The sequence below is a fragment of the Pseudopodoces humilis genome, chromosome 6, assembly GCF_049639895.1.
Source record: "Pseudopodoces humilis isolate 2021_Gansu_Grassland_sample_001 chromosome 6, ASM4963989v1, whole genome shotgun sequence".
Taxonomy (NCBI): Eukaryota; Metazoa; Chordata; class Aves; order Passeriformes; family Paridae; genus Pseudopodoces; species Pseudopodoces humilis.
In genome coordinates this window covers 38,942,631-38,957,421 of record NC_142205.1, presented here as the reverse complement: position 1 = coordinate 38,957,421, position 14,791 = coordinate 38,942,631, and the positions used below count along the sequence as shown (strand labels likewise).

Here is a 14,791-nt window from a genome sequence, read left to right as displayed (position 1 = left end):
TCTTCTCTCCCACTGGATTTCAATTCTTTTTATTCATTGAAACAGAGTATCTTACCTTTTTCCTGAGAATTCTTTGCAATATATTTTTCTCTTTTGTTTATATCTTTTTTTTTTTTTTTTTCCATGAGCTCTTTTTCTACTTTAGCACTGCTTAGGTCATGAGAAGCTATCAAACTCTTAATTTTTAAGGCATCTCATAGAATTCTCCAGGTTTCCTTATGTTCAGCAGCCATGGCTGGTGGACTATGAATGCTGTGCACCTGTTGACCAGCACCATCTTGATATCTACACATGCATTGTGACACTACCTGAGATTTAGGAAGTTCATGCCTAGAGAAAATATTAACTGCATACTGACTATAAAGAATAAAATATTTTTGGTTTTAGTTTAGCTCTTTACTGTGTCAACATATTTAACTTACAGGATACCTTTTCCAGACCACTACTTTCAGTGAATATTAGGTATCACCTATTTTTTAAACAAAGAAATTTAACAGAGCCTGTCCCCCTATTTCACCTTCAGCAAATCATTGTTAATACGTCTGATTTTAATAAAGCATGAAATTACACCTCAGCACAACAAATTAACAAGCAACAACAGGGACAGCTGTTGTATTTCTTGCTGTCATCAGTTCAGATATATCTATTTATATTCCACAGTATACCCCTTATTAAAAAAAATCTACATAATAAGTAATGAAGCAAAACATAAAATACCTTTGCAATAATTCTATTCTCCTTACTCTGCAATTTAGGTTTGTACAAGCTTATGATCAGGATGATGATTATGATGCAGAAATGCTACAATTAAAACTTGTATTCCCCTGAATATATTGACAGAAGCTGACATGAAAATGTAACACCTGTTGTTCAAGTTCAAGTCTAAGTTCAGTTCAGAAAGACAAGAGGCAGGCATGGGGAGAGCAGTGGAAGATTCAATCCCCAGTGATTAGTGAAACCCTAATTAGAGCTGTGCATGACACTCCTTGAAAATTACTGCACTCTTAGAGTATGGGAATATTCTACAAAAAAGCCTGTTAGTGTTCACCAGTTTCCATACATATTACTTCAATTCTTACTACTGATTTTGGTTAGTGTGTTTTTGGTTTTTTAACTCGGCTGGTCTTCCCTTTTGCTGCACTTGCACTGGACTCTCACCAGCATCTCCATATAACTGACCCAACCCTGTAGCTGTGAATCATGAGAAGGTATTCCAAATATTTTTTTATTTTTTTTTTTCTCCCCAGAGGGCATGAGAAGAATAGGAGAAAAAGCTAAGTTCTCAAAGATCCAGAAAGGGAATTAATCAAAGAAAATGAGGAACACTTGTTGCTGTGCATCAGCAAACATGTTTTTCCTAAATGGGAATAATTTATTGTGTCAACAGAACATTTCTGCTCTTAAATTGCTGTCAAGGTGATTAGCTAGCATATTAAGAACTTCTGGTTCATATTTAGAACTTCTGGTTCTTCTCTAAACATACAGCAGTAGACTTTGCACTGCTCCTTATTTTAAACAGAACACATTATGATGGGTAAAATTTTGATCTTTTATAAGCATAGGACTGAAATATTATTTTGATAGTAACTAGCTGAACATAGAACAATGTAATTGTGGGAGAGGGAAGGTGAAAGGCAGAAAATATTCTTATTTTCTTACTTGTAGCCTTTCAATACTTATGGGGAGCTTATAAAAGAGAGGGAGAGTAGCTTTTTACACACGTGGATAATGATAAGACAAGTGGGAAGACTTTTCAACTAAAACAGGGGAGATTTAGATTGGATGTTAGAAATTCTTTATTCAGAGGGTAGGAAGGCACTGGAACAGGTTGCCCAGGGAAGTTGAGGATGCCCCATCACTGGAAGTACTGAAGGCCAGTTTGGATGGGGCTCTGAACAATCTGGTCAAGTGTGTGTCCCTGTCCATGGTAGGGGAGTTGGAACAAGATGATCTTTATGGTCCCTTCCAACCCAAACTGTTTTATGATGCTATGATTTGTTAATCAGCTAATATTAATAGAAATAATACATGGAAATTCCTCTGGGAAGAAAAATGTAACAATTACAAAACTGATCATAATTAATTGCCACCACAATCTACAAATCTCAATGAGTTATGTTATTGCTTGTCTGCGTTTGTATGTAAAACAGCCAGTTTTACAATACTGATTAATTAATTCAGAACACTAGCAGGTACATTAAACATATAGCAGAAAAGCTTCTAATCAGCATAAAAATTAGCAGTATGGAATTATTTCTGGCAAAAAAGACAAATAAGTAGGATCTAGATAATGGTTAAAAATGTTAGATTTCTCCATCTTGTAGCAATCTGTACTCATAAAATTATAGTAATAGTAACAACAACAACAACATCCTTTTCCTCCCTATGTTGCTTTTTCTGTTTACACAAATTTAATGGTTGAAAATATGATTTATAAAATCAATTGCAGTCTGCAGTAAGAAATACTACTGGACATTGCCAGCTCTTTAACCAGACTTCAGAACTGTCCATAACTATATAGTAATACAATGTTGCAAACATTTTAGATGAGGAAAAAAAACCAAGATTTTTCTGCTATTTTGTCCTCAAATGCAGTCATGCTATGAAAATCAGCCTGTTTGCATGATTCCAAATAATGCATTTGTTGTCTGAGAGGCTGCAAATGTCCTTTATTGCTCAGTGCGCAACAGAACACTCAGTGTTTGCATCCTGTCAGGGACTCTTTTCTATGTTCTCACCTACGATTTTTCCAAGTCACTTTGCTACTTTTGTCCCAGCTGTTGTCTTATCTTCACTGAATATAACTATCTCTAATGGATACAGACCCACCCACCCACGTACATGTGCACACAGGTAAAATACTAGGATTTCTCTGGGAGACATGAGGAAAATAACCGAGCAATTAATTGGAAGAGAAGAAAAAAGTGAAATAAATTAGCCCATTCTAACTCAATCTTACTTATCATTTGTGTTCTTTAAGGCTACTGTTATGATACTGGAAATCCACCTGACTAGAGCAAAGTAATTAAACCTATCAAATAATACTGGAAATCTGACTAATTCAGTTATTAAAACAGCATTATCAGAGCAGCACCTTTTCTTCTATCTTCCCTGACTAATTGCAAAAGTCTCCTTGAATTGTCCTGAAATAGCCCATCTGAATTCTTTGACAAAACCAAAAGAAAGGCTCGAATGTTGGAGTAATTTTAATACACTTAGGATAACACAGAACAATTGCTGAACTTGCACCAGTACTGTGTGAATATTTATATAATAAAGACAGTAACATTCAGTTTCTACTTCACAACTCAAAGTGCAGAATTAAGGTTTTAATTTGTAACACTTTTGCTTGCATTGGTACTTACTATAAGTTACATCAGAGTAGTAAAAAAATACTAAGACAAAGAAGCATATTTTGAGGAAAACCAAATAAATATCAGGAGATTTTCTGAAACTTCATAAGGAGCTTGAAATGTAGAGGGCTAGTGTTTTCAAGTGTTTATTTGGTTGAAGATTTTATGTCAAACTAAATTACCTATGCTGCCCATGTATAGGCGTTGCTGCTACTTTAAAATAGAGTGGTAGATAACAAAAAAAAAATCTGAAATTATTACTTTTAAAGGATTAAACATCTACTTCAGTTTTGAAACATTTTTCAGTAGTGCTTTCCCCCTTATTATTAATTTTCAAGAACTTGCTATCTAGGTGATGCGTAGTTGAACATACATAAGTACATACAAAAGGGAAAAAAATTAACATACTGCTGAAATTGTAGCTTGCAAACTCCCAGTCTCCTTCAGAGCACACTTTTTTGGCATATTTACATATTTTCAAATTATATCTTTTGACAGGGATTAAAAATTTCTGTATTCTGTTCTAAGCTCTGCCACCACCCACCTGAATGTGCCAAAATCAAGCCTAATGGTTTCAGTTCCTTGTGTAAAATGGATCTTCTAATATTTTTCTTGCATTTTGCTAGGAGAGCAAGCTTATATCTCCCAATTTAAATATTCTGATATGGACAATTAGACTTAAGATGAAAGCCACAGTTTAAACTTGTGAGTGGAGTTTGTTGTGAGATATATACAAAATGAAATGAGTTCATTTTAGTCTGAAGAAAATTCTTTGCCACAAGTGACACAATTGTAAAGAGCACTATCATATAATTTAATAACTCTGAATCCCAAAGATGTCTCAGTCACAGCAGGCACCTGCACGTGAAATCTTTGCAAAGAGCTTTTAGTGGTAGTTTCACACTCTCATACAAGTTTGAATAATTTTTACCCTTTGCTTTTAAAATAATTTCTAAAAAACAAGTAATTGCAGTTTAGCATGCATCACAGTGGATGTATAATCTGTAATGAAACAGCATGAAAATCTTGCTTGTTGGATTCAAAACCTTAGTAGGTTTTAGGGAAAATGTTAGTTTTAGTTATTTACTTAGAGGAAGAATGTTTGTTTGGGCTTTACTAAAATATAGAAAGTGAATAATAGCAGATGTTACCACATAATGCATTTGGAAAGATTTTCCTCACAATTAAGCTGCAAGTTAAAATGCCAAAATAAAATCTTTTTTTCCCACCGCAGTAGGATATAACTTGATATTTAACAACAGAAAAAAAGAACTTACAGGTAAAGCAATCTTTTAGAAAGTTTCTGCTATGACAGAGCTTCACATGTCCTTTCACATTACTTCCTGGGTTCATTTCCTAGAAGAAATAGAAACAAGACACACGTGAAAACAGTTTTAATGTTAAAATAGTGTCTATTTCATTGCCTTAAAACAGATTATGAAGCAAGGTTTAGAAAAACTTTTTAGGCTGGTGTCTTCCAAATGACATAACTTCAAGTAAAAAATTCTGGACTTGAAAGTTAATCTTAAATAATTTGTATGAAATCCTGTACCAGATACTGATATCCATCAATCTTTCTGTAGACTTTCAGAATGATTTGAGACTACTCCTTGATCTTCTGAGCACAGGAAAACCACACATGATTTTCCCTCCATCAACCACACTAGTACAAAAAGCCTTTGTGTAGCCAGCTAACCCATATGGCATTGGCAGGATAACATTCAAAAATAAACAAAGCTTAATAAAACACAAAACAGCCAAAACATGTAATTAGTTCTCCAGCAATGTTTTTATTCATATTTGCTCACAAAACAAAGAGTAAAATACATAAAACGCTTAACTGAAATAGTTATCACATAAGAATAGCAAATACAAGTTCTGTCCTGCAAGAGATTCACTCAAGCCAGCAAAAGAAGGGAGCTGCCCAGGCAGCCGTGGTGGGTATTTGCAGCAGGAAGGTTGCTGCTGGGGAGGAGTGAATCCCACAGCTGCTGCCTGGGAAGGTTTGCAGCCTGCTGGAGACTGAGATCAAGACACTGCAAAAGGCTGCTGCAGACTATGACCCTCTGCTGCTCCTCCATATGAGCACCGAAAATGATGTCAGAGGCAATAAAGAAAGCATCAAGCACTGATTACACTGCTGGTTATGTGGAGGCTGGGGAGACCCCAGCCAGTTTTCTTCTCAATCCTTCCAGAAAGGCAGAAGGGTAAAAAAGGAAGTAACAGATCCCATAAGAATTTGTTGCACAGCTGGTGTGGGCTATGGGGTTATAGATTTTGAATGATCATGGGATGCTCTACAAGGACAGAGGATGGTTTAGCAGAGATGTTGTCCCAATAAGTGGAGAAAAATGTTTTGCCAACAGGCTGGCCAATCCAGTAATGAAAATTCAAGCCAGGAATAATAGGAGTAGGAGAGCATGACCAGCAATCAAGAGAGGAAGTAAAGGACAAAATTGGCAAGCAAAGAGTATAGGGCAACGTCAACAGGAGGAAATCTGTAAGCAAAAACGCAGAGCTGTAAGGGTCCCACCCCACCTGTGTACATGCATATAGGGAAATGCCCATCAGGCACAATTATGGTAAAGGTATTCTCTCTTTTTTGGAAAAACAGCAAGCTTTTGTGCCTCTTCAACTAGCCTATTTGCTAATGCACACTACAGAGCAAACAGGATGAATTAAAAGGTCTGCATGCAGTTGGAGAATTTCAATTTCACTGGGATCACAGACCTGGGTAAATAGCTCATATAAATGTGAACAGTAGAAGTTCCTACTGATGCTGTGCAGCATAAGAAGGGCTATGGAAAATGGTCTCCCTGCCACAAGATAGGAAGAGATATCTCCTGATGGAGACCTGTCACAAAAGATATGAAAAAGGCCAATTCACTGAATGCCTTCTTTATCTCTCTCTTCACTGATAAAACCATCCCTTAGGTACCCCAGGTCCCTGAAAACCATAGGAAAGCCTGGAGCAAAGCAGATTTCCTCTCAGTGGAGGAGGGTCAGGTTAGGAAGCATTTAAACAAACTGGAAACACACAGATCCATGGGCCATAATGAGATGCACCACACATACTGAGGGTTGGCTGATGTCACTGTGAGAGCACTCTATCACAGAAAGATCAAAAAGCATAACAGAGACCAAGGTGAGGGGAAGAAACTCTGAGGACTGGAACAGAATAAATATCACCTCTACTTTCAAGAAATTCAGTCCCAGTCTCACCTTGACTCCACGGAAAGGAATGGAGAAAATAAACCTGAAAGCCACTGCCAAACAGAGGAGGGATAAGAATGCATTTGGACATGGTAAGCATGAATACATGGGGGGGAAACTGTACCTGACCAACCTGATAGCCATTCACAATGAGCAGGCTAACCCAGAGAACAAGGACAGAACACTGAACATTGCTTATCCTGACTTCAATAATGTTTCTGTCACAGCCTTGCATCATCTTCTCCCTGACAAACTGATGAAACACAAAATAGATGAATGGAGAGTAAGGCAAACAGAAAACTGACTGAACTGCTGGCCAAAAAAGGTGGATCAGCAGCACCAAGTTCACCAGAGGCCAGTCATCAAAGGCACACACACCAGGTGTCAATAAAAAAGCCAATACTCTTAAGAAACTCATCAATAACTTGCAACTTGAGACAGAATGCATAGATACTACAAAACAGAGTAACTGATACATCAGAGGGTTGTCCTGCTATTCAGAAAAACCCTGGCAGGCTGAGAAATGGCCAACAGTTCAATGAAGTTCAATACAGGGAAAAAGTGAAGTGCAGCTCTTGGCAGCAATAATCCCATGCATGTTGGCAGAAAAGGACCCAAGGGACAACAAGCTGGCCATGAGCCAGCAGCATGGCCTCACAGCAAAGAAAGCCCACAGCAACCCACGCTGCATGAGGAAGAGCATCACCAGCACACTGAGGGAGGTCATCCTTCCTCTCTGCTCAGCACTGCTGAGCCATCCTGAGTGCTGTAGTGCGTGGACCAGAACTGGGCCTGAGAGAGACAACAAGCCACTGCAGCAAGGCCAGCTGAAGTTTATGGAGGCAGGTAAAGGATTGAAGCACTTTCTGTATGAGGAGAAGGCCTTGAGAAGAGAAGGCTCAGTGGGATCTGTCCTACACTTATGCCTGGTCAGTGGCAGAATAAGAAGGCAGAACTTATCTCAGCGATATCAAGTGAAAGGACAAGAGGCAAGAGGCACAAATTAAACACAAGATGTTCCATTTAAACATATTTTTATTTTTTTCCTACGAGGGTGGTCAGCCAATGGCACAGGTTGCCCAAGATGCATCTCCTTCCTTGCAGATATTCAAAAGCCCATTGGGCACAGCCCTGGGCAATGTGTGCTAGGTTACCCTGTCACCCTGCTCTGACCAAAGGGCTAGCCAGTCTCCAGAGCTCCCTTCCAACTGCAATATGACTCTGCAAAGTGCTTTATTTAACTGGTCTCTGCTTAAAATTAATTGAAAAGAGGTTAAATTAATCACCCATGAAATCTCTTCTCCAAAATGCATGGGAAAAAAAAAACGTACAATCAACTTTATTATGCTTTAGCTAGTGTAAAAGGCTTAAAAAGGTTACAGCTTAAAGCTAGAAACACACAGTAACCCTGACCCTAATGAATGTCAACATGCCTTTTGGACTCCTGGATATCAATGGCAAGATTTTAAAACCATAGATTAAAATCAACAGGAGAAATTCAGATACTCTGATCTAATTAATTGTCTCTCTCTCTCTGGACACATTCAGAACCCAGCTGGACGTGTTCCTGCTGTAGCTGAACCTGCCTTGGCAGCGGTGTTGGACCACATCATCTCCAGAGGTCTCTTTCAACCCTAACAATTCTGTGATCCTGTCACTGTAAAAGATAAAAATTTTCCCCAATAATTCCTGCTGCTAACACTCCTAGTTTCCCATGAGAATGCCAAACATAAATGAACAGAGGACTTCAGGCAGGTATTCACATCTGATATTTAAAATGGAATAATAACAAATGCATCAAATGTATTTCCTTTCATAAAAGAAAGATATACTAAAAAGCAAACAAACATTGCTCCGACCACTCAAAAAAAGTTGGATAACATGCACTCTAAAAATGTGAACCACCTGCACAGTGTTCAGTGGAATGGAATTTCATGGTATTTTATACTAAATGAAAACACCAACATTTATGTGAGCATGCACAGATTTATGACAGCATCTCCCAAACAACTGTTCCACACATGTGGAGATATCGACTCATGGAGTAACTTTTATAAGTCATGAAGAACAGAAGCACAATTAGATTGTAGAAAATCCAAAGAAATATTTTTAAATCAACATGTTACTTTGAGGGGAAAAAAAAAATCCTTTAGCAATTGAAATCATATATCTTCAAGGAAGCAGATAAAGCTTTTATTTTTCCCAAAGCTATTTCTTTCTACAAGTTTGAGTTGCTGAAAAGATATGTCTATATGTCTATGAATTATATTTTAAATTTTCTAATGACCTATTTCCTTGGAGGAAAAGTAAAGAGCACATGCCTATTTTATTCGTTGCCAGGCAGAACAAAGAATACACGTTAAACAGAGAGTATTTCTGCACACAGGTACTCATACAAAGGCATGTTGTATGTAGATAGTTACATGGGCATCTTTTGTGCTCATGTTGCTCTGGAAACAAACTTCTGTATAATCAAAAATGATAACAAAGACATTCTAGCTTTTAAACAGGGTATGAGTCTTATCTTTTTTTATTTTTTATATCAAGGAAAAAAGCTGGTTTATAAGGTTATAGAAGAGCTGCAAGTAGCCAAGAGCATGTGAAGCTAACAAAATTAGAACATCTGAAATACAAAAATTTTTCATTTCATAGTGTTTGTGTACTTAAATGTAACTTCAGAGACTAGCCCAAAAAGGCAATAGATTATGGCATAAAGTAAGGACACTATGGATTTTACATGATACAGAAGATGAGGCAGATAAACCTGGCATTTTCTTTGATTTTTTGGAAAGACAATTTATAGGAAACTTTCACTGTGGAACTACTCATATCAAACAGCATGCCCATTAATAAAAGGGCAAATTAAAGAACTATTTTAAATAGATTTAAGTTCCTGTTTTCCTGTTTTTTCACAGAACATTAAACAATCTCTATTCCATACCTGTATCTGTTTTATTTATCTTGGTCCATCTGCTCTGCAAATGTTCTTGCAAAGCAGTTTCCCATGGCAACACCAAATATCACATAGTCTCAGTCTTCTGTCAAAGCCCTTCTAACTGATCCACTCCTGAATTTCAAACAGCATATTTTTCTGCAGTATTTAAGTAAATAATAAATGGAGCATTTCTTCAAGCAAAAAAAAAAAAAAATCCACATGAATGAAATAAATACCCATGAACATGCCCCTCTCTTTGGGCATTTATTTTTTTATTTTATTGTTTTAATAATTTGATTTTTCAAGAGCATTACATTTAAATCATCTAAGGTGAGGTGGGAGATATATGTTACCTAAAAACCCCATCAATCTGATCGTAGTTTTTACTTGATTAAAATTTCAAAATCATTATGTTGCACGTAGCAAAATAAATTGTGCATGAGTTTTAAATAATAAGGAAATAATACCTTGAAAAGTTCTGGAATGAAAAGACTACAATGACTGCTTAAGTATGGGACAACTTCTGATAGACATCATTACCTACGAATTATTACTAGCCAGCCTCTCTAATTTTTACATCCTCATATTTCTAATGATCAAATAAATGCAAATAAGAGGAAAATTTCTTAATACATTTTCATTCAAGACAAACTAATAACACTGATTTCATGAAAGTAACTCCTCTTTTACCTGAGATTCTATCTTGAGACCCCCCTTCCTCCCTAAATTAAGACATGGTAGAAACATACATTTTTAAATTAAGTTCTCCTGAAAAACTCTCTTAAAGTAAGCATCAAAAAATCCCAAACTCTTCAGTAAATATCGCCCTAGTCCTGAGCACACTGATTCTGTGTGAAATTGCAACAGAAGCATTGTTCAAGATGTACATTAAAGAAGTAATGTTTATACTTAGGAAAATTAGCCTACTGAATTTCAAAGTCTTATATCTTTTATTTTAGATTTGTCTGACCAAAACCAATCTAGGAACAAGCCCTCTGGAGATCTGAAAGATAATCAGACCTTCTGGGTCACTCCTACACCACCACACTTTAGTTTATGGTAGTTTACAGACCTAGAGCTACTTTAAGAACTACTACAATTTAGCAATGTCAGGTCCATAATAAACAGCAGGATTAAATTCTCACAATCATTTTCCGCCAGCATCCCCTCCTGCCCTGGTTATGGCTGGGATGAAGTTAAGTGTTCTTAGTAGCTGGCACAGTGCGGTGCTGTGGATTCAACGCGAGAATAACGTTTCCAACGCGCTCCTGTTTTGCTTGTAGCCCAGCAGTGCTCACCCCAAATCAAGGACTTTTCACTGTCTCGTGCTCTGCCAGTGAGGAGGTGCACAGGAAGCTGTGAGGGAGCAGAGCTGTCCCCAGCTGGCCAAAAGGATATTCCACACACAGAATGTCACACCCAGCACATAAACTGGGGGAAGCTGGCTGGAAGGGGCTGATCACTGCTTTCACAAAGCCTGGGCATCCATGAGCAGGGGGTGAGAAATTGTATTGTGTATTACTTGTTTCTCTTGGGGTTTTTTTCATAGAATCAGTCCTCTCTCTCCTCTTCATTACTAATACTATTATTGTAATTAGTATGATTATTATATTTTATTTTGTTTCAATTATTAAACCCACAAACTCTTAATACATAAACCTTACTCTTCTGATTCTCCTCCCCACTGGAGAGCAGAGGCAGGGAGTGGGTGACTGCCTGATACCCAGCTGCCAGCTGGGATTAAACCACCGTACTTCTCCCAATTTCCTTGGGTTATTCTTGGGTTTTCCCAGGCACCTCATCTGCTCACCTTGGAATTTGGCCCAAACATGTTTGGAGATTAGTCTAGATTTCTGGTCTCTGTGGTGAAATTCTGTACAATGATTCTGCTGTTCTCAGTGAGAAAGGCTTCTTTAGATGTTTTAGACATCAATGACCCGATGGACTAATGAAGTTTGCTTCACACGGCATTTCTACAGAGCACAGGGCAGATCTGCAACAGGAGGACAGCTCAGCTGGTCTGTTGTGTATGCAGCAAGTCAGTCTGTTTTACAAATATATGCAAACATTGCTAGAAAGATAAATCTAAAATACAAATACGAGAGCCCTCTGCCTGCAAATAAGAGCACATAAATAGCGTCTTAACAAAACCACCTGTGTGCTCACCTGCTACCTTTCTTTCCTGTGGTTTACTACCCATCAGCCAAAGTACACTGCCTATAATTATCTGTGGACAGAACTCCTATTTGTGATGAACAATAGATGCACTTTAGCATTCCACTCAAAAAACTTTTATTCTACATTTGTAATAGGCCACTGAAATAAGCCTGTGAATTTATGAGTGACATGTTTATGATTCTAATGCATTTTATTTTTCAAGCAAAAACAGGTAGTTCCATCAGTCATTAGGGTCATCCTAAAAACTGCTAATTCAATCCTTAATTGTATGAGTCTAACAATTAATGTCTTTTATTATTCTTCACTGTATACAAAATGTTTCTCTTAAATATGTAGGTTAGTTTTCTTGGTTTATAAGAAAATAAAAGTTAAAAATATTTCAGCCAAAATTACAGTGAAAGCTATAAAAAGAACATTAAGTTTTCATCAAACCACACATACTTTGTGTTTACCTGTCCATAGGAGGATTAGATTTTGACTCATTTTAAAATACCATAGTAAAAACAACAGTGATTAAATGACCAGTAATAGTAAATGTCACCCCATGCTACTGCCTGTGATAAATGTGAGATGAACCGGCTATAAGCAGAGCATGTTTTGTAAAGTATTTTTCAAATATGCTACTTCAAAAGTTATAATTTAATCTAAAAATAAAATAGAATTTCTTACAGGACTAACATCCTTCTTTTTCAGAAAATCTGAGAGGCTATAAAGACTTTTAAGTTATTACAATCTATTCTGCAAATGGCCAAGCAGCCAGGACTGTGCTCATTTATGCTTTGTCCTTTTAAGCTTTCAGGGTGCTGTGTAGCCATAGTAACTATGCTTTTTCTCTGCAAAATCCATTAGCTGGTTTCAATCTGGGATTCAAAACTACCATAATCAAAGCCAAAGATTAAAAAAAATTGTGATTAAGAAAAAGATTATTGGTGACAAGCACTTCTTTTAAAAGCAATTTCAGCATATCTATGCTTTATACATAACAGCAAAAGAAGCCAAAAGGTTAAAAGGACATCAAAAGATAAGTTCAAAATTAATTTTAAAACTAGGTTACCATCAGGAATTACACAGTACTACCTCAAACTAGATCTCTGAGCAAAACTAGCTCAAAACATTTGCATTAAGTCAGTCGGCGCTGCTGGTTGGCCATCAGTGAAACAGCAAACAGGAGGTTTCAGCCTTGCCATCTCACTCCCTTTCTGACAGCAGACTAGGGTGCATGTATTAGAAAGGGAGACCAGGGTTTGCACTGTGATTTGGGTAAGGCCACGCAAAAGATAAAAATCCCCTTTCTTCCTACACTATCTCCTATGTGACAGTACAGACAGGCTACAAATAATCTGTCAGATCTCTACTGGACAAGGATTTTGTCAACAGGAAATGGAAAATCTTGGAAGATTTTCTCTTATTCCACATTGACAACTTTGAAACATGATAGATAATTCAGAATACTAGGATAATCTGTATCCTGCATTCGATTTGGATGTTGTTTTTAGTCACAACAGCACTAAACAACTTCAAATGCCAGCTCAGCCCTGACACCATTTACAGATAAACTAAACTAATGACATTGCCACTGTTTGGCTTGAATCCTAATTACAAGAAGGTACACTTGGTAACTAGGAGGAGACACCTTTTTTTTGCAAGCAGTTGGTATATACTCCACAGCTGGAATCTGAAAGTGTAGGAATATATTCCACTAACCATTAATTTAAAAATAAATTCCTTTAGTCTTTGTACTGGATACCATATCCCTTCACTGAAAATTTTCATTGCCTCCTCAGCTATTTTACTTTTAGTTCGATCTCTGCTGATTTTTCAAATTCCATTTGCTTATGCATTACATTAGAATCAAACATGATTCAAAGATAAAATATCTGTCATGGCAGGAAGTGTGCATATTTGGGTTGGAGGAGGGGAGGACATCCCCTAATAAGAGAAAATTATCCATACTGGCATTTTATTTCTGCGTTCTAGCTCCTTATCCTGTCACAGCCCTTCTTGTAACAAGCAACAAGAAAGAATGGCAAGGCTGTGGTTGTATAGGGTAAAGAAAGACATCAGGATTATTTTTAAGAGACCACAAAAATTGCATAATGAACTCATACTTCCATTCAATAGAATGGAATATTCAATAGAATAGAAAAAAATTAACTTCAGGAGTTACCTGAATATAAACCTTCTCCTTTTTCCCTATAATACACAACTTGTAAAGCCCTGACTTCACTGAAGTTAACAGCAATACTGCCATAACCTTCAGTAGGGCAAAGATTTCACCCTATGTATATTTAATGACAAGGATGACATAAGAGAGGATTAAAAGTCATGCTTTCTCTGTCACTACAGCAGAGGACAAAGCCATGTCATCATGGCTCCTACTCCTGGCTTGCCCAATGATTCTGTGATCACCAGCGTGGCCCTGGTCTAAATCAGAGTGACAGCACACTTTGGAAGTCACAGTGTAAAGCACACTAACAGTTTCCAGGAGTTCAAAGAAAGATGCACAAAATGCTTCTTTCCAAGTACTCTTGGCTCTGCCTTTCAAACAAGAACTGACAGAGGCTCACCTTTACTTCCAAACACTAGGAGCATACTGAGGGAGGCAGAGATGTTCTAAACAGAACATTTTGACAAGACACCCTCAGTCAATGGGAGTGACTGAACAGTTTCATACAATCAGCTATGGAACAAAGTACTTCTGCACATACTGGTAGAATACTCCTGAACTGAAATCTTAGGAGGAGACAGCAAGATATACAGGTCTTTTCCTTTTTCCACCCAGTAAGCAGTGCTGATGGTAAAAATTACTGGAAATCAAATGCAGCCCTGAATAGTAGTCAGAAAAAATAGAATTACAAAAAAACCAAAACCCAAGAAAAACTCCAGCCACAACAAATCAGAAAAGCTGGAGATTTAACAGAGTGTAAAGAGGTGTACATGCTTCCAACAGACTTGCAAGCGTTGCAGAATCCAGTGAGAGCCTTTGCAAGTAACACAGCCTTGAAATGCCTTGAAAAACACCAAAAATTTTCTGTTCCCACAGGCTTTAAATCAAAATACTGCACAGCACTATCTGTGTACATGTCTGTTTAGGTAACTTTAACATTCACCT

General features: G+C 37.3%; 1 protein-coding gene across 5 annotated transcripts in view; it reads right to left on the bottom strand.

Annotated features, from left to right (window-relative positions):
• MARCHF1 (membrane associated ring-CH-type finger 1) overlaps positions 1 to 14,791 on the bottom strand; it is a 226,914-nt gene that overhangs the window by 148,318 nt on the left and 63,805 nt on the right. For 3 of the 5 annotated variants that reach the window (XM_088056926.1, XM_088056924.1, XM_088056929.1), the window contains exon 2: positions 4,631 to 4,709. The gene's annotated coding sequence lies outside the window, so the exon portion shown is untranslated. Of the gene's footprint in view, positions 1 to 4,630; positions 4,710 to 11,311; positions 11,389 to 14,791 lie in introns of those variants that run through there. The other 2 variants (XM_088056928.1, XM_088056925.1) reach the window with 1 other exon arrangement.